Source organism: Balaenoptera physalus (genome assembly GCF_965194825.1).
Source record: "Balaenoptera physalus genome assembly, chromosome: 2".
NCBI classification, from domain to species: domain Eukaryota; kingdom Metazoa; phylum Chordata; class Mammalia; order Artiodactyla; family Balaenopteridae; genus Balaenoptera; species Balaenoptera physalus.
In genome coordinates, this window is record NC_138883.1 from 166,305,618 (window position 1) to 166,327,657 (window position 22,040).

The window sequence follows — 22,040 nt, forward strand, 5'->3', positions numbered from 1 at the left end:
TGGCTCACGGGCCTAGTTGCTACGCGGCATGTGGGATCTTCCCAGACCAGGGCTCGAACCCGTGTCCCCTGCATTGGCAGGCAGATTCTTAACCACTGCGCCACCAGGGAAGTCTTGAATTATTGTTTCTTGACTGCATTTCTGTTACCGAGTCCAAGCTCGCTCTGCTTGCATCAAGACAGGCCAGTGAATCGCAGACGAGGTGTTGAGGCAAGGAATACAACTTTATTCGGAAAGTTGGCAGACAGAGAAGGTGGCAGACTGGTGTCTCCGAAAAACCATATTATCGGGGTTTGAGTGCCAGTTTCTTTTATAGCACAGAGAGGGGTAGATGAGGAAGTAAAGTAAAAAGGCCGTAAGTTTTGCACATATCCCCTGGAATGGCCAGCCTCTGTGAGGGAGTGTGTTAATTTCTTCTTTCTTGCAGCTATCCACAGGTGGACAGGGTCAGATTGTCTCCCGGTGAGCTGAACAGAGGCACTTTAGTTTAACATTCAGGCAGAGGGGCAGGGTTCCCTGAGGCAGGCCATTATGTATGATTAAAATAACAAAAGCAACAAAAAGCAAAGGTTAATGAAATCAAACAGATCGAATATGCAGTCTGATTTAGCTCTTCCCTGTTAATTTTCCTTTGTTCCTGCATTTCCTGCATTTCCTGTAAGATCAATAATTATGGAGACCTGTTCAAGGGCAAGCCTTGCGGCCAGGCTTAGATCACAAAATGGCTTAGGCCAGAAATGGCTTCTCTTATGTCAAGAAAGCCATGCCATGCCTGGTTCTCTTTCTCCGAGACTCCCCTACCCGATTTGCTTACAACTTCGTCACCTGGATAATGGAACAGAGAAGGTAGACGAGGGCAGAATCCTAGGGGAGATATTGCTAAGCAGGTTGGGTATTAGGATAAGGAGACAAGTTATTTTCAAAAGTGTTTAAAGTGAAACTAGGGAATGGGGGCATATAGATTTGGAGGAAGTGTTGGAGCAAGGGCCTGGAAGAACTCAGTGAGGTCCCAAGAACAAGTAAGAGAGTGAGTTAACTGCAAGGTTGTGAAGAAAGAATAGATCATAGTGGTTGAATATTTCATTGGTCTGTTTTGGCATCAGTTGTTGGGAGACAGTTCTCCATGGGACTCTGACATTTGTACACGTCTTGTGAGCAGTGGCCTCAACTGCCTTTGTTTATCTTTTCAAAGTTTTTATATAATGAATACCCTTGGAAAATGGAGGCACCATCCAGAGCAAAGGCAGAGTTGCATATAGTCTTGGGAGGTACAGAGATAATACCTCTTTCTGGGGTAATTGGCAAGCATGCTTACTGTTCAGAATTGGGTTCCCTAAGCCCAAGATTGCTCTCCTTAAATGCAACCCACTCTGTGTGCAAGTGTCATCTGGCCTCCTTCGGGTTATCCTGTCAGAATTAGGGGTTGGGGAACGATGCAAATGCTGACACTCTGGCTACTGCTATTGCTATGAGTAATAGAGCCCTCCGTGTCCAACCCAGGAGTCTTGTGTCTTCTTCCAGCACTCATGAAACTGGTGGGCTAATTGTTAGCTTGCAAGTACGGTAAGATCTTAGACCCTTCAAGTTTTGGGGCACAAGATGTGATTATAGGCATACCAAAGGAGAATCTAAGTGAAAGCCATTGGAACTGAGAATGTTTGGGGACCCTGAGGGTTGTCCACATAGGATTGGCCTTGTCTGTTTAACACACCCACTCTTGTGGTCCGGAGTATTGGGTTACTGTGGTTGAAGGTCTTAGCAAGGTCACAAGGAGTAGGGAAGAGTTACCTAAAGAAAAATAATGGGCAGACAAAAACAGGAGATATCTATTAATAAATGATGGAACAAGGATTTAAGACCAAGCATGCCTGACTCCAAAGTCTGTGAATCTTTTTTCTTTTTAAAAAAAATTTATTTATTTATTTTTGGCTGCGTTGGCTCTTCATTGCTGCGCGCAGGCTCTCTCCAGTTGCGGCGAGCGGGGACCACTCCCCGCCGCAGTGCACGAGTTTCTCACTGTGGTGGCCTCCCTTTGCTGCTGAGCACGGGGTCTAGGTGCGTGGGCCCCGGCAGCTGTGGCCCATGGGCTCTAGAGCGCAGGCTCAGTAGTTGTGGCGCATGGGGTTAGTTGCTCCGCGGCATGTGGGATCCTCCCGGACCAGGGCTCAAACCCATGTCCCCTGCATTGGCAGGCGGACTCCCAGCCACTGCGCCACCAGGGAAGCCCCTGTGGATCTTTTTTTCACAAGTCTTTCTGCCTTTTACTTGGAGGTTTAATAATCACATTTCTTTAAAAGTTAGATAAATCAGATGTATTACAAATTGAACTTTTTTTGGTCTTAGTACAAATGGTGCAGTTTTCATGTGTTCTAAAAAGAATGCTGATACAAAGAATCTCTCGTGAATCCTCTGCTTTGTTCCAGGAAGTTCTTACTTAGACTAGTGTTTGGGAGAAGAGACTTATAAAGAGCTTGTAACTTAGGAGGGAAAGATTCCTTATCAAAAGAGGATAAACAGACAAGTTTCAAGTAGATGTGAATGCCTTTTTGAAATTTTGCTTGAATTTAGATATTAAAGATAAACATTAATACAGTTTGCATCAATTAAATACCATGCCCATGAAATGGAATTTTATGAATAATTGAATTGGCTGAGGGACTAATTTCTTTATTCAGTAGAGTTACTATCTTTTATAAGGTTGAGATTACACATAATGTGAAGACTTAAGTTCATTTAGGTGTTTAGAGTTGAATTCCAACTGTCTAAAATCTTAGAATTATGGTGACTGTAACAAATTTTTCCATTAATAGTAAAAATTTGTTAATATACTTATTTCCTATGTTACACTATCTAGTTTAATTTCCTTTTCCATGGATGAAGAATAGGGACATTAATGTTTAATTGAATTTAATAAATGTTTATGTAGCATCTACTTTATATAGTCCATATCCAAATATTTCCTGTTGTCCCAATAATGTTCTTTATAGCTGACTTAAAAGAAATTGATCCAGGATTCAGTTAAGTATCAAGCATTGCATTTAGTTACATCTCTTTAGTCCTCAGGCTTTTCTACCTTTGGCAATGTTGACATTTTTGAAGGTTCTGTACTAGTTGTTTTGCAGCATGTCCCTCAACTGGGATTTGTCTTTTTCATTTCCTTTTGATTAGATTTATGTTAAGCATACTTGATAGAAATACCACATAAGTGGTGCATTGTTCACAGTGCATCAAAACCTTTTTTTTTTTTTTTTTTTTTTGCTATCATTGTATCATATTCTTTCAGTGGGGATCGTATTTAGAAACCATTTTTCTTTGGAGTAAGTCCGTGTCCTAGAATGGGCCCTTGCCTGGAAGGTTAACTTGAGACCCCACTTCAGCCCTTCTTACTGGAGGCTGCTTGCATTTATCTGGTGTTGGCCATTGCAAAACCCTTTCTCGTTTCAGCTGCTGTCCTCAAATTAGCCCTTAGTGCTTTGCAGTGGATACCACCGTTGGTAATTTTGTGGTTTTCTTGTGGCTTCCTTCTCCCCTCACAAATGCTGTTACCATGCAGATCTTGTAGTTCTTTGTTCCACTCTGTTTGTATTTTGGGGTTGATGGAAGTACTTTGACACTTGGTTTTGTTGTAAAATGTTATTCCATGGATTTTTGGATTCCCTAAATTGTCTGTTTTTATATGGGGATTCAGAGAGATTGAGAAACTACTCTGTTGCCACCATCTTCCATTTGTTAATTTCTTTCTTGTTATTTTAAAAGGGGTTTCACTATTATTGTATCTTCTTTTATTATCTGTTTATAAAGACTGTTGACTTTTATATGTTAATCTTATATCAGTTACCTTATTGTTTGAGGTAGTAGTAGTACAAAGTACTTTTACAGTACTGTTTTACCGAATACTTTGTGACATAACAGTTGTATTTTATTTTTATTTATTTTTTAAATTTTATTTATTTATTTATTTATGGCTGTGTTGGGTCTTCGTTTCTGTGCGAGGGCTTTCTCTAGTTGTGGCAAGTGGGGGCCACTCTTCATCGCAGTGCGCGGGCCTCTCACTATTGCGGCCTCTCTTGTTGCGGAGCACAGGCTCCAGATGCGCAGGCTCAGTAATTGTGGCTCACGGGCCCAGCTGCTCTGCGGCATGTGGGATCTTCCCAGACCAGGGCTCGAACCCATGTCCCCTGCATTGGCAGGCAGATTCTTAACTACTGCGCCACCAGGGAAGCCCCAACAGTTGTATTTTAAAAGCAAGTGATTTTGTCTTGTTTGGTTTGTTTCTGGTATTCCCTATTTTTTTTTAAATAAATTTATTCATTTTATTTATTTATTTTTGGCTGCGTTGGGTCTTTGTTGCTGTGCGCAGGCTTTCTCTAGTTGTGGCGAGCGGGGGCTACTCTCCCTTGCATGGGCTTCTCATTGCGGTGGCTTCTCTTATTGCGGAGCACGGGGTCTAGGCGTGTAGGCTTCAGTAGTTGTGGCATGCGGGCTCAGTTGTGGCACACGGGCTTAGTTGCTCCGCGGCATGTGGGATCTTCCCGGACCAGGGCTCAAACCCGTGTCTCCTGCATTGGCAGGCGGATTCTTAACCACTGCGCCACCAGGGAAGCCCCTGCTATTCCCTATTTTTAAGCTGAAAAAACCACCTCAGTCTTAGTTGTAGCATTTCAATTAAGTGGGGGAATGGATGAAGAAAAAGTAAACAGTGCATAGACAGAATGTATTATATAAGCAGTTTGGGGCAGCTCTCCAACTACTTAAACTTCTCTGTGTGAGCTTGTTTCAATTCTTTTATGATAGTGGTAATGACAAGGGCCCTAGGTTTCTCTCTCTCTGTAGTAGTTATCACCCCTAATTTTTAAAGTGGTAGAACATACATAAGATTTACTGTTTAAACCGTTATAAAATGTGCAGTTCAGTGGCATTAAATACATTTATATTGCTGTGCACCCATCACCACCATCTATCTGCAGAACTCTTTTCATCTTGCAGAACGGAAACTCTGCAACCAGTAAGCAGTAACTTCCCCCCCAACCCCCACCCCAAGCCCCTGGCAGCCACTATTCTACTTTGTGTTTTTAGGAATTTGACTACTCTAGATTCCTCTTATAAGTGGAATATTCTGTTATATGTACGTGCCACATTTTGCTTATTCATTTATTTGTTGATGGAGACTTGGGTTGCTTCCACATTCTAGCTGTTGCGAATGAATAATGCTGCTGTGAACATGGGTGGGTATACAATATCTCTTCAAGCCTCTGCTTTCAGCTCTTTTGGGTATATACCCAGAAGTGGAATTGCTGGATCACATGGTGATTCTGTGTTTAATTTTTTGAGGAGCCGCTATACTATTTTCCATAGCAGCTGTACCATTTTACATTTCTACCAACAGGGTTTCCAGTTTCTCCACATCCTTGCCAACACTTATTTTTTGTTTTTGCTTTTTTCAGTAGTAGTTTTGTTCCTTCATGATGGTAAGTTATTTGGTCTTCAGCTCTTTGTTTATTTTCTTGGGGCTGATTATTGTTAAATAAACTTTGTCTCATAGCTACATTAGAGGAAAAGTGAGAGGAGTACATTCAAATGTAAATTTTTATTGATTTATTGTGAAGTTCTAGACTAGACCACAGTTAAATAAGTTAAATAGCCATGTGTGGCAGGTAGATACCATATGGAAAGCACGGCTTTAGAAAATAATGAGAGCTTGGTTGTTCATGTTTACGGTTTCTGGACAAATATTAGTGTTACTTTGTTTAAATTATGAAGTGTTTTTATTCAGTTTCTTGTTTACTTCATCATGAAGTAAATATGGGAATCACATGGGCACTAAAAAGTTTTAGGTTCAACCACTAATAGGTAAGGAATTACTTTGTACTAAGTCTTCCAGGTAACCAGTAGACTGGAAAGTTTTTGTGATAAAAAAATTATGGGGATAATAGTAATTTATTCTTTTTTAAAATATTTATTTATTTAGCTGTGTTGGGTTTTAGTTGCGGCACGCGGGCTCTAGAGGGCACGGGCTCAGTAGTTGCATCGCCTGGGCTTAGCTGCCCTGTAGCATGTGGGATCTTAGTTCCCCGACCAGGGATCCACCCTGCATCCTCTGCATTGGGAGGCGGATTCTTAACCACTGGACCACCAAGGAAGTCCCCAATAATAATTTATTCTTAATTGATGAATTATTAGGTGACTCTGCTTAGAGGATAGTTACCTATTATGATTCTGTGTGGTAAAATCACTCACTCAATTGACGTTTTTACTGAATAAATTGTTGTGTAGACCTATTTTTTTTCAAACCTTGTCCTATATAACCACAGCTGATTTTTTAAAATTTTATTTACTTATTTATTTATTTATTTTTGGCTGTGTTGGGTCTTCGTTTCTGTGCGAGGGCTTTCTCTAGTTGCAGCAAGCGGGGGCCACTCTTCATCGCGATGCGCGGGCCTCTCACTATCGCGGCCTCTCTTGTTGCGGAGCACAGGCTCCAGATGCGCAGGCTCAGCAATTGTGGCTCACGGGCCTAGTTGCACCGCGGCATGTGGGATCTTCCCAGACCAGGGTTCGAACCCGTGTCCCCTGCATTGGCAGGCAGATTCTCAACCACTGTGCCACCAGGGAAGCCCCCACAGCTGAATTTTTTTAAAATAGCTTAGGTTAGGCTTAATGGTTAAAATAAATATACACGTGAGTCAGAGTGAGATTGGTCCAGTGAGAAGAAAATAAAGTTCTTGCGGAAATTTGGCAGAAGTTTCCTGTGAGGCAGTAGGAAATGCTAAGTGAAAGTAGTGTTATTTTAGAAACGTTTTGAATGTTGTCATTGATTTTTCCTAAGGAGATAGGAGAGGACAGTGCTCTCAATTGCATGAACAATATCTTCAGAGTACAAAAGCTAGAAGCTTCACAATATTTTGAACATGGAGAAGGTTCAGTTTGTTGAAAACATGGGGTAGGGGAATAAGAATGATAAGCATGAAAATATAGGTAGGGGCCATTTATGGCAATCTCAGTAAGAGGAGTTTGCATTTAATAGTGGTACAAGGAAGATTATTCACCCAGTTTTGTATGAGGGGACAGAATTTGTGAACTACTATGATGACTGATCGTTCTCTTTATAACATGTATCTAAGTTTTGTGTATTTGTCTTCCCCATTGAAACAGTGGAATTTCTCCATAAATTTTTGTCCTATTTACGTTTGTATTATCAGCATTTGTGTACTGAGTAAATAAATAATTTTACTTAATAAGTAATTGAAATAAGGAGACCAGTTTGTAGAATGATGATGATGACAACCACAATGACAGCCACGCAGCAATAACTAACATTTACTGTATGTTAGACATTGTTCTAGGTACTTTACGTGTATCATTAACTCATAGAATCCCCAGCAACAAACTTGTGCGATAAGTACAATTATTATTATTGTTTACAGATATGAAAACTATGCCATAGAAGTTTAACAGTGTGCACAAGCTAATAGTGAATAAGATAGAGCCAAATGTGAACCCACATAGTCTGGCTCCTGAGTCCATGCTCTTTAACCACTATATTATGTTGCTTAAGCACGTTAGCCTGAATCAGATTAAAAGTAATGAAGTCTAAACTGAGTTTAATAGGTATATGAATGGAAAGATATGGGAAATGATATTCAAGGCACTGAAGCAATAAAATCTATAAGGCCCGGGATCTGATTGGTAGCAGTAGGGCAAGGGGAAGAGTGCATTGTAAGTGATGGATGGTTACAGGCTGTCTTCACTAGGGGACACGCTACCACCATAAGTACAAGTAGGGCCTTGAGGAAAAAGTAAACATTATAATGAGTAAACATTATAAAAAGGAGGAACTGATAATTCTGATTTTAGTCACATTAGGTGTGGTGGAATGGGAAACATTTTAAAGGCAGTTAGAAGTGTGAAACTGGAGTTTGAGATGGGTTAGGCTAGATGTATATTTGATTCAAATAAGTGAAATTATTACTATTTTAAGAGTTGTAAATTATAATTAATATTGTAAAATAAGGAGATTGATTTGATAGTAAAAACGAAGAGTTGTCAGAAAGACTTAAGTGATGAGGCTTTGCTTGGACTGAGGTATTGGCACATTACATGTAACAGAAGGGAAAAACAATTTGTTTGAATCATATTGTACCCATTGCCTCCAAATAAGCTTTGGGTTTTTTTTTTTTAAACATTATTCTGTGTGCTCCAATTATTCTTTTTTTGTCAAATAATGATGCTCTTCAGTTTTCATTTTCCTCTTTTCTTTCTTCCATCGCAGTTCAAGTCCAACACTTAGTTCTGGCTTTCTCATGAAGCTAGACTTTGTCTTGTGTGACTCATGCTGTATCTCTTGCCTTGGATATCTTTTACACAATTTTCTTATTTTTTCATTTCACTTTTTTACTACTAGTTGTCATTAGTATATGTCTAACTGCCGGGCTATATTGTGTTTTGTTTTGTTTTTTGTTTTTGGCCGTGCTGTGTGGCATTCGGGATCATAGTTCCCTGACCAGGGATCAAGCCCATTCCCCTTGCAGTGGAAGCTCGGAGTCCTAACCACTGGACCACCAGGGAATTCCCTACATTGTGTTTCAAAACTGATCCGTATCTTTTGTACTTTACTGTTTTTTCCACAGTGCCTAATATGGTTTCTTGAACACAGTGAAACCATGTGAAATGCTTGCTTTTTAAACAAACCCAGAATTTTAAGTATGAGGGTAATGAAATAAAGGTAGTATTATTGACAACTTTTGAGTAATTAAGAACTGATTTAGGAGGATTTATAGTTTTAGTTGCATTGACTATAATGTAGTAGTTACATATACATTTATAGGAATATGAAACTGTAGCACAGGATGTTAATGGAGTAGGAGGGGTCTGCTGAGGTCATGAAAAGGGATAATCTCTGATGAGACGTTGAGACGGGATGGACTTTTATCCATGGAAGAAGAAAACGATTTAGTATTAAATGTTGTAAAATGGATATACTTGTTAAGCAGGCAGAGAGAAGTTAAAGTGATCATTAAATCATTTATTATTCATTCCTTTGTGTGTTTACATAGTTTGTTTCCTTAACTTTTTCAGCCACTAGGGTATGCCCACATCCCTTGCTTCATGGCCCATTTCGTCTGTTTAAAGCCAGCAACGTTGCAGCTCTCTGATCAGTCTTCTGTAGTCATATCTTCCATTGACTCTTCTTTTGCCTCCTTTTTTCTTTTCTTTTTCTTTTTTTTTTTTAAGGATCATTTCAGTAGCCAAGTTTTTTTGTTTGTTTTTGTTTTTTTTTTTAACACCTGATCCTTGGGGTCATTTGCATTCTTAATTAATTAATTAATTTTGGCTGTGTTGGGTCTTCGTTTCTGTGCGAGGGCTTTCTCTAGTTGCGGCAAGCGGGGGCCACTCTTCATCGCGGTGCGCGGGCCTCTCACTATCGCGGCCTCTCTTGTTGCGGAGCACAGGCTGCAGACGCGCAGGCTCAGCAGTTGTGGCTCACGGGCCCAGTTGCTCCGCGGCATGTGGGATCTTCCCAGACCAGGGCTCGAACCCGCATCCCCTGCATCGGCAGGCGGATTCTCAACCACTGCGCCACCAGGGAAGCCCTCCTTTTTTCACTTTAAGGATCCCTGTGATTGCATTGGGCCTGCTGGATACTCCAGGATAAGTAAATATACTTATATTTGCAAAGTGCCTTTTGCCATGTAAGGTAACATATTTACAGATTCTGAGGGTTAGGGTTTAGACATCTTTCAGTACCATTATTTTACCTTCCACAGAAGTATTGTCTGGTGCTGTGAGAATGGCTTGAATTCTGCCTCCTAGTGTAGTGATGGCCTGTAATTTTGGATCAGTTTAGCAAGTACTGAGGCTGAATAGCTGCTGCAGCCCAGTGCATACCACATACCATTTGGTTTCAGTTTAGTTGAACCAGTCAGTGAACCAAGCTCATTGTTGGAGGGAAGCTCTATGAATTGAGGTCCACATTAAGCCAACAGCTTTGCATCAGGCGACAGAACAGAGGTAGCTGTCACATTTTAAATACAAAGCTGAGATGCTGATGGGACCAGGGCAGTTGTGTTCTTGAATATACCATTTCCATTTGACAAGTGAGGAATTTTGGTCCCTTGCCACATTGTTAGTCATTAAGTCTGACTTAATATTAGACATCATAGGCTGGAGAGTCACATTGTTCCGTGGGTCTAGTTTTGACAAGGGCCCACTGGCAAGCTAATAGCTACTTTTCAAAAAGGGGTGCCCCTGATAGCTGTGTCAGGGAGGCAGCAAATCTAGAACCCCAATGGGAGCCTCTGGGTAGAGGCTTTTTGCCAGAGTCTCAAATGAGCAAAATCATCAGTCACAAAACTTGTAGCTCAAGTGCATAATGAGGATTGTGGGGCGCTGAAGGTAGAGAGTATTAGCTTCCTTCTTCCCACTGTGAATCTTTCCACTGATGCTGGTGCCTTTTTCTTCCATAGGTCCCGGTAAGATAGTAATCTGGGTAACCCTGTGTGACAGGACCATAAAAATTTGTGTCTCTGCTGTCTCCAAATTCTCCAGCATACTTGGATGGGCGCCTATGGCCATTAGTTGATTTCTCTTTGGGGACTGGGAAACCTTATCCTCATCTCTAATCATTTTTCTTCTTAAAGCAACTGTGATCACCTTAAAGTCTGAGGAGGTTGAGGAAGAGTGAGAGACTGCGGGGGTAGAGATGGCTCCACACTGTTAAATTCACCTTTGGGTTTATTTTCAATTTCCAAGGGCATGACGGCTGCTGGTGGGTTAACCAAACAAATTTCCCGTGTTTTCAGCATTCACAGTGCTCTATATTTTGACGTCCTCATGGGTGACACCATTTATTTCAGCCCAGGGGGCCCCATGATTCAGCAGCCAGTTTGCACTCTCTGGTCAACTTGATTTTGGCTCACACCAAACCCGTTTTGGAGAGCTCTCCTCAGTCTGGGGTATCTGCTACCCAATACAAAGTTAAACTCTCAGGTTTTCACCTAGTTTCAGTAAGGTGCTAGTTTCATAAAGACTGGGAGAGTTTTTCAGGGTGGCAGTGGTGATTGGAAAAATTTATCTAGATTTCTCATTCTCCAGTGGGTCATCTTTATTATACTGTAAATGCTTTATTAATATTGTAAATCCAACCTGGGGCATCAAGAGCCTGAATACTACTCTAAGTCTCAACTGTAATTTCTCATGGGTGTTGGTCTGTCTCTGGGAAATCTCCCTGAGATTTCCTGACCAAAGCTGCCTTACAGCAACCAGGATCCATGGCAAAAATATCTGAAGTCTTTTATTGTCATCTCTAATTGAATTTAAAATTGGCTCGATAGATCGCAGGTGGTATTGAGCTGTGAGGCAACCCAGCTATTGCCATTCTTCCTTAACATACATTAAGGCCCATCTACCTGCATTTTTCAAGCGAACCAGGGTTCCTATGATTCACCTTGTTTCTGCCCATAGTGATTGCTTGCCAGTTTCCCTCCTTTCATGCCCAGTATAGGTGAGTGGCTCTGTAACTGTTACCTGAAAAGGGTTAGAACCTTCTGTTCACTAGTTATTATTATGGTAGGATGGAACTGAAGCCAACTGCCAGATTGGTGAGGAAATCATCCTACCTGAAGGTTTTTTGTTTTTTGTTTTAATTGAAGTATAGTTGATGTACAAAATTATATATGTTGCAGGTGTACATATAGTGATTTACAGTTTTTAAACTTTATACTCTATTTATAGTTATAAAATCTTGGCTGTATTCCCTGTGTTGTACAGTATATCCTTGTAACCTGGAGGAGGTTTCAACAGCCACCTCCTCAGTTCTTCCGCATTGTCAGGCAGTAAAATGAAGGACCGTTTACTACTTGATTGACCGACCATACGATTTGCTCAATATGTTTGTTAGTCGTTCCCACAGACTTCCCTCAAATCCCATTAACTGGCCCTTGAGGCCCTTATTCTTCCTCTTCCAGAAAGCCATGTCTCTAACAGCATCACATTCCTATTACCAAACTGTCAAGAACTTTGAAAGAGGTCTGTGATTTTACTCTACTTATAAGGTAACTAGTTAGGAGACAAGAGAATTCTGGGTCAGAGATGAAGTATAGTTTATTACTTAAAGCAGTAGAAGTAGCCAGAGTATCAGTGTTTTTGCACTGCTCCCCCAAGATCCAGTTTCCGTAGGGCAATGCAAAGAGGACCAGATGACATCTGCTCATGCAGTATTTTGCATTGCAGTAGAGGAACTCTGATCTTAGGGCACCTGAATCTTTTGTAATAGACAGTAAGTGTGGCTGCCCTTTGCTCCTAAGGTACACATTCTGTCTTCTAAGTCTGATCATTATACGAACAACCTTGAAAAGATAGTTCAGAATGATGGGCAAGTCATTGTCTCATTCTCAAGACATACAGAAACAGTAGAGACTCATGTAAGAACTTTCTCCTAACACATGACAATCTTCAGATTATGAGGATTAATACAATGTTTATTTTTCATTCACAGCTAAGTCCAGAATGGGTGTTGCAGACAGCTTTCTTTCTTATAAGGCATGAATCAGGAATTTAAGTTCCTTCCACCTCGTGACTCGGCCTTCTTTTCATTGTTCCTTCGTGGCTGCCATGTTCACTTGCATTAATCTCTGGAAGAGGAAGGAGCATGGACACTCAATACTTGGGGCTATGAAGGACCAGGCCTAGAGGCAGCACATGTCGTTTTTCATTCAGATTGCGTTTGACTTCAACCCAGTTAAATGCCACATTGAACTGCAAAAGGAAACTGGGAAATGTCTAGTTATACTCTGAATAAGAAAAGGAAATGGGTTTGGTGAATAGCTAGCTGTCTCTACCTCATTTTAGCCCATTCTTTTTGTTAAGCCATATGTAATTATTAAAAAAAATTCAAACAAGGCAAAGCATTTTAAAAAATGCAAGTTAATTAAAAAAAAAAAAAGACCCACTCCAGAATCCACCATCCAGAAATAGCCATTATTACTACTAAGTAAATTTTTATATATAGATAGCTATATAATCCAGATTTTTATATATAGATGGAAAATAGATTTAAAAAAGGATAGAGCAATAAAAAATATTAAAATGATATAATACATTAATTTTTTTAATATTAAAGTTAGATTTACTTGGCTATATAGAAGAAAAAGAAAGTGAAGCAAAATAGATAACATTGAACTTCATATAAAATTTCCTTACCACAAGAGATATTATTTCCTTAAATTTATACCTTGAAGCTTAATAATAGAGATTACAAAAACAAACAGAAAACATTGAGAGGTAAGATTGTCTTTCCAGTTCAGATGCTTTTAGCTGTAACAGAATATTGCTAAAGCAGTAGGAAATTTATTGTTTTGCATAAGATGTTCAGAGGCTTTTCTAAGATTGGTTAATTTAACAATAGCCAGTTCAAGGGTGGCAGGGCATTGTTGTCTTTCTTGTGGTTCTCTTGGCTTTTCTAGGCATAGTTGTCAGGTCATTACAGTTGTTCCAAGGGTCATGGCCTAACACTTGAGCATCTGAAGGCAGGAAGGGAGTACGTTTTTAAGAGAGTGAACATTCCCAGCCATCTCACAGAAAATTTACCCTTCTGTTTTATTATCCTGACCTAAATCTATCCCAGACCTAAGGCAGTCAGTGGGTAGGGAGGGTAGATTTATCTAAATTGACTTAGATATACCATGTTCACCTCTGGGCTGGAGTTTGAGGATGTGAGAGGGTGATTAGCCAAAGAAAACCAGACTTTGTCTACAAGAAGGGGATTTATGTATAATTACTATTTGGTGGCAGGCTATTTTGTTTTAACTACATGCTTCAAAATCTATATTGAGCTCCTGCCTTGAAAGGCTAACAGCATCCCCATGCTCTTCTCATTTCCTGTGCCCTCCAGTTTGTTTGTTTTTTCAAAGATCTTTATGTTATATTTTTCAGGTCTGGGACATTCTCTTCTGTAAACGCAATCCTCAGAGTTGTTTTAGGGATTTGTTCTGTATTTTTAAAAAATATTTATTTATTTATTTGGCTGTGGCGGGTCTTTTTTTTTTCCTGCGTTGGGTCTTAGTTGCGGCGCGCAGGGTCATTAGTTGTGGCATGCGGGCTCAGTATTTGCAGTGTGCGGGCTTAGTTGCCCCACGGCATGTGGGATCTTAGTTCCCCGACCAGGGATTGAACCGGTGTACCCCGCATTGCAAGATGGATTCTTAACCGCTGGACCACCAGGGAAGTCCCGCTCTGGCGGGTCTTAGTTGCGGCACACGGACTTCTTAGTTGTGGCGCATGGGATCTTTTTTTTTTAGTTGTGGCATGTGGGCTCTTAGTTGTGGCATACAGACTCTTAGTTGCGGCATGCAAACTCTTAGTTGCGCATGTGTGTGGGATTTAGTTCCCCAACCAGGGATGGAACCCGGGCCCCTGCATTGGGATCATGGAGTCTTACCCACTGGACCACCAGAGAAGTCCCATTTGTTCTGTATTTAATTTAAATTTGTAGGATGGTCACTACCAGTCCTTTCACCACAGCTTCTCCAGTGAGTTCTTTATATCATGTCTTAAATGGCAGAACTTAATTGTTCAGTATCTTTTTTCAAGAATAAGTTCTGCAGACCTGTATTCTCTGAGTTTGTTCATAATGGAAAGTATTTCCTTCTTGTCCTGATTTTTGAATGGTATCTTGGCTGTATATAATATCATTAGGTCACACTTTCTTTCCTTTTAAGAATTCAAGCAGTGGACCTGGAGAGTATTGCTGTGGGGAGGACCAGGGACAGTCCCACCCCCCTGACCCCCTTGCAGTCTACTGAGTTTAACTACAGTAAGTCTTGCCGTTGAACATTCTGTAACTGAATTTTTCAGAATGCGTTTTTTCCAATTTTTATTTTGTGTGCTTTTATGTTTAAATACATCTTCTGTTCTCCATTCATTGGATTTTCTACTTTAGGGACACAGGTTATACTTAATGTTTGATTATCTTGTTTTATGTAGCTGTTAGTTCCTCTCTAACCCCCCGCCCCCTTTTTTTTCTTGGCCACACTGTGCGGCTTGTGGGATCTTAGTTCCCTGACCAGGGATCGAACCCGGGCCACAGCAGTGAAAGTGCCCAGTCCTAACCATTGGACTGTCAGAGAATTCCCTCTAACCACTTTCTTTTTTTTTTTAATTTTTATTGGAGTGTGGCTGCTTTACAATGTTGTGTTAGTCTCCACTACACAACAAAATGAATCAGCCATCCACATATAGATATCCCCTCCCTTTTGGACATAACCACTTTAATATCTGCTGATTTTTCATTTGCATTACTAGGATTGTTTCATGCCCCTTTTTAAGCAGTATTTTTATTCTCAAGAATGTATATTTTTTTCCTTGCTGATTCTATTTTATTTACTAATTCTGTTTTAGTTTTTAAATTACTTTGGTTCTATAATCCCTTTTTTTTAACCTTTTTTTGTTTCATTATCTCATTCTTGTGCTTTGTTTGAAGTTTTATTTAGCATGAAACAGTTTTGAGAAACATCTTCAAATTGCATTTTTAAAAAAAAATTATTTATTTATTTATGGCTGCGTTGGGTCTTCATTGCTGAGCGTGGGCTTCCTCTAGTTGTGGCGAGCTGGGGCTACTCTTCGTTGCAGTGCATGGGCTTCTCATTGTGGTGCCTTCTCTTGTTGCGGAGCACGGGCTCTAGGCGCGCGGGCTTCAGTAGTTGCAGCTTGTGAGCTCTAGAGCATAGGCTCAGTAGTTGTGGCGCACGGGCTTAGTTGCTCCGCAGCATATGGGATCTTCCCGGACCAAGGCTCGAACCCGTGTCCCCTGCATTGGCAGGCGGATTCTTAACCACTGTGCCACCAGGGAATTCTGAGAAATATCTTTATGCTGAGTTATATTTATTTGTAGGGTAAGAGTTTTGGTTCTCTTATGCACGTTGTGCTCTTTATATTGTTTCTTTTTTGGCTGTGCTTTCTTTGCCATGCAGCTTTTTTCCCTCTCGCTCATGTTTGTGAGGCTCTGTGTAGATACTTGCTCCACTGTAGTTTAGGTAATTTCTTGAATCTCTTCTCACCATTTTTGAGACTAGGGTTTGAGGGCTAAGTATTTTGCCTTTTTCTGACGCCAGAGGGAATGGCAAGGATGCAGTGTAAAAGCTCAGCTGGGGCAGTATGCAGTTTTTGGTAAAACCTCAGGCTCAACTCTCTTTTCTAATTTTTGATTAAATGTCTTATACTAGGTTTTAATCTCTTAACTGTGTGGGGGTATCTCATACAGTTAAGAATACCCTCTGATTTTATATAATTCACTCCTAGCCTAGATCCTTTACTTCCAAAGAGTCAGTACTCTCCCTTCCTCTAGTTTTTCCTGTTTCTGCCCTGAAGCTTGCACTACTCTTTAGGCAGAGAAAGAACAAATTAAGTAGGCAGGAAAACAAAAAGAAAAGATTGCTTCTCTGCAGATTGAGGGTTTTTTGTGATATTCTCAGAATTTTAGCTAATTTTGGAAGCAGGATTATTAATAGCTGAATTCTATAGTACAGTCCAGGGCATTTTCTCCTCTATTTCTGAAGTCTTCTGTTTCACTGCTTGCTTGCCAGTTTTCGTTTAATGCATTATTATCTGCCTCTGCCTCTCCCCCAGTTCTGGTTGCTATTTGGTTTGTTGTTTTCACTGGTTTTTGTTTGTTTGATTTTGAATCGTTAACATTGGAAAAATTTGATGTGATTTCAAATCACCATTTTTTAAGTGTTAGGAGTTCTTGAATCTAGACACACTCTCCTTACTAGAAATTTAATTTCTCATATTGGGCTTCCTGATGAACTCTTCTTTGCACTTAGTGATGATGAAATTCTTTCCTACAGATGAGCAAATCTTTGTTGATAACTTAGAATTTTTCTGGGGAAGTAATAACCTCAAGCCCAATATTGCATTCCTTTTAGAATTCACTTTCTAATTTACCCCCAATATTTCTACCAGTTGTTCATCGATTGCATGTGTACTTTTCAAACTCTGAGATTATCTGATTTCTCTGTGTCTGAAGACATGAACTTATTTCAAGTGTTATCTCTACTGTATTGTACTTTAGTTTTCCTTTAGCAGTTAATTTCTTTACCCATTCCAGTTTGAACACTGGAAACATTGGATGTCTTTTAGTTGTTTATCTTGCTCTAAACTTAGGTTAAAAATTCCTGTATTGTCCCTAGCTTCTACGTAGAAAATAGTTCATTCTGGAGCCAAAGCTACTTTAAAATGGAAACATTTTCTCTCCCTTCTTTTATATCTTTCTTCTTTCCCCATCTTTTTCAAATTTCCTTTTTTGTTGTTTTTTGTTTTTTGTTTTTTGGCTGCGTTGGGTCTTCGTTGCGGTGCGTGGGCTTCTCATTGTGATGGCTTCTCTTGTTGCGGAACACGGGCTCTAGGTGTGTGGGCTTCAGTAGTTGTGGCGTGTGGGCTCGGTAGTTGCTGCCCGTGGGCTCTAGAGCGCAGACTCGGTAGTTGTGGCGCATGGGCTTAGTTGCTCCGCAGCATGTGGGATCTTCCCAGACCAGGGATTGAACCCGTGTCCCCTGCATTGGCAGGTGGATTCTTGATCCCTGCGCCACCAGGGAAGTCCAAATTTCCATTTTATAATTCGTCATCATGGGTAGCTTAACTATATTTTTCTTTAAATTAAAAAAAAAAAAATCTTTTTTTTTTTTTTTTTAGAGGTTTCAGTTAACTTTCTTGGGAGGTGTAGGTTAAAGTCTATTTTGTGCTTGTTTAAGCCATTCCTTTGTGATCTGTAAAAATAGATCCTTACAGGGCTGTTTTAAGGATTAAATGAGATAATATATGTATTTGTAAATTACAAATTGCTACAATTCTGATTATTTTTATTGTTAATTATACACACTAATATATTTAGGAGTGACGCTGGTTGTCCTTACCTATGGTTTTACATAAAAATATTCAGTATTTGTTTATTTCCTTCTGGTTGGTACTCTCTTTTTGCATAAAATTTTATTCACTTATTTATTAAATTTATTTTTTATGGAAATAATATAGTTGATGTACAGTACTACATTAGTTTTAGGTGTACTATGTAGTGATTTGATATTTACATACATTATGAAATGATCGCCATAATAAGTCTAGTAACCATCTGTCCCTGTACAAAGTTCTTAACAATGTTATTGACCATATTCTTTATGGTGTGTATTATAGCCCCTTTGCTCACTTATTTTATAGCTGGAAGTTTTCTCCCCCACCCCGCTCAGTTTGTTCTCTGCATCTGAGTCTGTTTTCATTCGGTTTGTTTGTTTTGTTTTTTAGATTCCACATAAAAGTAAGGTCATGTGGTATTTGTCTTTCTTAGTCTGACTTATTTAACTTAGTGTAATACTGTCTAAATCCATTCATGTAAAATGGCAAGATTTTATTTTTTTAATGGCTGAGTAATATGACACACACACACTGTCTTCTTTATCCATTTATCTACTGATGGCCACTTAGGTTGCTTCCATATCTTGGCTATTGCAAATAATGCTGCAATGAACATTGTGCATATGTCTTTTTGAATTAGTGTTTTTGTTTTCTTTGGGTAAATACCCAGAAATGAAATTGCTGGATCATATGGCAATTCTATTTTTAATTTTTTGAGGAATCTTCACATTGTTTTCCATAGTGGCTGCACTAATTTCCAATCCCACCGACAGTTCACAAGGGTTCTCTTTTCTCTGCATCCTTGCCAACTTATTATTTGTTGTCTTTTTTTAAAAAATTTATTTATTTTTGTTTATTTATGGCTGTGTTGGGTCTTCGTTTCTGTGCGAGGGCTTTCTCTAGTTGTGGCAAGCGGGGGCCACTCTTCATCGCGGTGCGCGGGCCTCTCACTATTGCGGCCTCTCTTGTTGCGGAGCACAGGCTCCAGATGCGCAGCCTCAGTAATTGTGGCTCACGGGCCCAGTTGCTCTGCGGCATGTGGGATCTTCCCAGACCAAGGCTCGAACCCGTGTCCCCTGCATTGGCAGGCAGATTCTCAACCACTGCGCCACCAGGGAAGCCCAAGCCCCTGTTGTCTTTTTGATGATAGCCATTGTGACAGGTGTGAGGTGGTATCTCATTGTGGTTTTGATTTGCATTTCCCTGACGATTAGTGATGTTGAGCATCTTCTCATGTGTCTGTTGGCCATCTGTATGTCTTCTTTGGAAAAATGTCTATTCAGGTCCTCTGCTTATTTTTTTATTGGGTTGTTGGTTTTTGGATGTTGATTTGTATGAGTTCTTTGTGTATTTTGGATATTAATCCCTTATCAGATATGTTGTTTGCAAGTATCTTGTCCCATTCAGTAGGTGGCCTTTTCATTTTGTTGCTGGTTTCCTTCACTGTGCAAAAGCTTTTCATTCTCAATTTGATGTAGTCCCTTTTGTTTATTTTTGCTTTTGCTTCCCTTGCCTCAGGAGACATATCTGGAAAGATTCTGCTAAGACCAGTTTCAGAAACCATGCTGCCCATGTTTTCTTCTGGTTTTATGGTTTCAGGTCTTCTTTTTAAGTCATTTTGAGTTTATTTTTGTATATGGGGTAAGAAAGTAGTCTAGTTTGACTCTTTTGCATGTAGCTGTCCAGTTTTCACAACATCATTTATTGAGGAGGCTGTCTTTTCCTCACTGCATATTCTTGCCTCCTTTGTTATAGATTAACTGACCATGTAAGCATGGGTTTATTTCTGGACTCTCTGTTCCTTCCCATTGATCTGTGTGTCTGTTTTTGTGCTAGTACCATAGTATTTTGATTACCATAGTTTTGCAGTATAGTTTGAAATCAGGGCCTGTGATGCCTCCAGATTTGTTCTTCTTTCTCATATTTCTTTGGCTCCTTGCATAAAATTTTAAAGCAAAATTCATATCATATTAACCATTTTCCCAAATCTTTAAATATTCCTTCAGAACATGCTTTTTAAGTGGCCATTACATGGTTATATAATAATTTTTTCAACCACATCTGTGTCGTTGGACATTCAGATTGTTTTCAGGTTTTTTCTCATCACAAATAGTAGCATAATAAACTATTTAAACCTTTGTTCACTTCCTAAAGGTGAAGTTACTAGATCAGATAATGTATTCATGGTTTCTAACTCTTACCTTTAAAATGGTCCTTTGCATTTTTACATTCTCTCAAGTAATGTATGCAAGTACTCATTTCATTGTAACTTGGGCGACATTGGGTCTTATTATAAACAAAACCCCAACAATTTTGATCACTAGGTAATAGAAAAATATTACCATTAAGTTCTCTAGTAGTTGGGTTGCACATTCTTTGTTATTGTTGCTTTAGTGACTCTGTTTCTTTTATAAATTGCCCTTTGTACATTGCTTTATGGCATATATATTTTTTCTTACTGATTTATAAAAAATTTAAACAGCACTGAAATACGGAACATACTAACTCACTTCTCAGTTTGTTTTTAGCTTTTTAATGGTTTTTAAATTGATGTAGAAGTATTTTGAATTTGAATAGCTAAAACTGCCTTTTCCATTTCTGATTTTCTTTTTAATCTTATTGGAGTATAGTTGCTTTACAATGTTGTGTTAGTTTCTGCTGTCCAACAAAGTGAATCAAAGTGAACCATATCCCCTCCCTCTTGAGCCTCCCTCCCACCCTCTTTATCCCACCCCTCTAGGTGGTCACAAAGCACTGAGCTGATCTCCCTGTGCTATGCCGCAGCTTCCCACTAGCTATCTATTTTACATTTGGTAGTGTATATATATCAATGCTACTCTCGCACTTCGTCCCAGCTTCCCCTTCCCCCGCTGTGTCCTCAAGTCCGTTCTCTATGTCTGTGTCTTTATTTCTGACCCACCACTAGGTTCATCAGTACCGTGTTTTTAGATTCCATATATGTGAGTTAGCATACGGTATCCATTTCTGATTTTTTAGTGAGTTTTTTACTCTTAGAAAAAGTCTTTCTTTAAAGTTTTAAAAAATATTTTCTTTAACCTCTTAGATTATTTTAATTTTTATTTAACTCTTTAAAGTAATCCATTTGGATTTTGTCTTACTTTGTATAAGATACTTTCCCCTAAATTATTAACCAGTTATTGTAGTTAAATAATTTCAGTCTTTGCTTGCTGATTTGGTATCCTGTCTTTGTCATATGCTAAATATTTATATTAATTGAATATTTTCCTGGAATTTCCTTTTGTCCTATTAAAATCAGCCTATCTTTTTAGTGTGAAAGTCATTAGACTGCGTTGATTCATATTTTACCAGCCAATATTATGAATATAATCTGTTCATAGTCTCTTCCACTGAGCATTTGCAATCCTCGTCTCAGGATGTATTTCTTGGCGTATTACAGAGGACCAAAGTTCTGTGTTATTTCATGATGACTTCCATACATTCACATTTTCATAGATTTACACATGCATACTTTACTTATTGCTCTCGTGTGCTTTCCAAGGTTGTAGAGATTGTTTATCTTGTTCTTATTCAGACTCTTTACATGATGACTGGGACCTAAGGGGGCAAAGGTGAAAGACATAGAAGACTTCTCAAGGCTCTTCTTGGCTCCAGAACTTGTACATGACATCCTATTACAAAGAATTGGAGGCATGAGTCCTTACGATCTTATGATCTGTCACAGTTAAAATATCTTCATAGTAAGAAAACTTCCTAAAAAATCTGAATAAAAACTATTATTGTGTTATTTTACATTTTCTTTTACTAAAGTATTAACATTGCAGTCAAGAGGTATCTAATGTACTTATTAAATCAGGAGTTAAAAGCAAAGAGTGGCAGTACTCTTGGGTATTATAGTCAAACATCTATCCTTAATTTTTATGCTTTTTGTTTTGCTGGTATGTAATCTGTTTTAGGGCAGGGCCAGTGATATTATTCTTTCATGCCTTGAATAGATTAAGTGCTCCGAATGTTTAAATTTATGAACTATGACAAATAAGTTGAATTAACGAAATAGTAGTAAACTTCACATCAAATACTGACTCTTACCTACTGATTCAAACATCTGAGAATGATTTGGTTAAAAGTTTTTGATGTTAAATAAGGTTGGGCTCCTAATA

At 39.2% G+C, this 22,040-nt stretch overlaps 1 protein-coding gene across 12 annotated transcripts in view; it reads left to right on the plus strand.

Annotated features, from left to right (window-relative positions):
• MLLT10 (MLLT10 histone lysine methyltransferase DOT1L cofactor) overlaps positions 1–22,040 on the plus strand; it is a 252,303-nt gene that overhangs the window by 120,889 nt on the left and 109,374 nt on the right. The gene's annotated exons all lie outside the window — the stretch shown is intronic.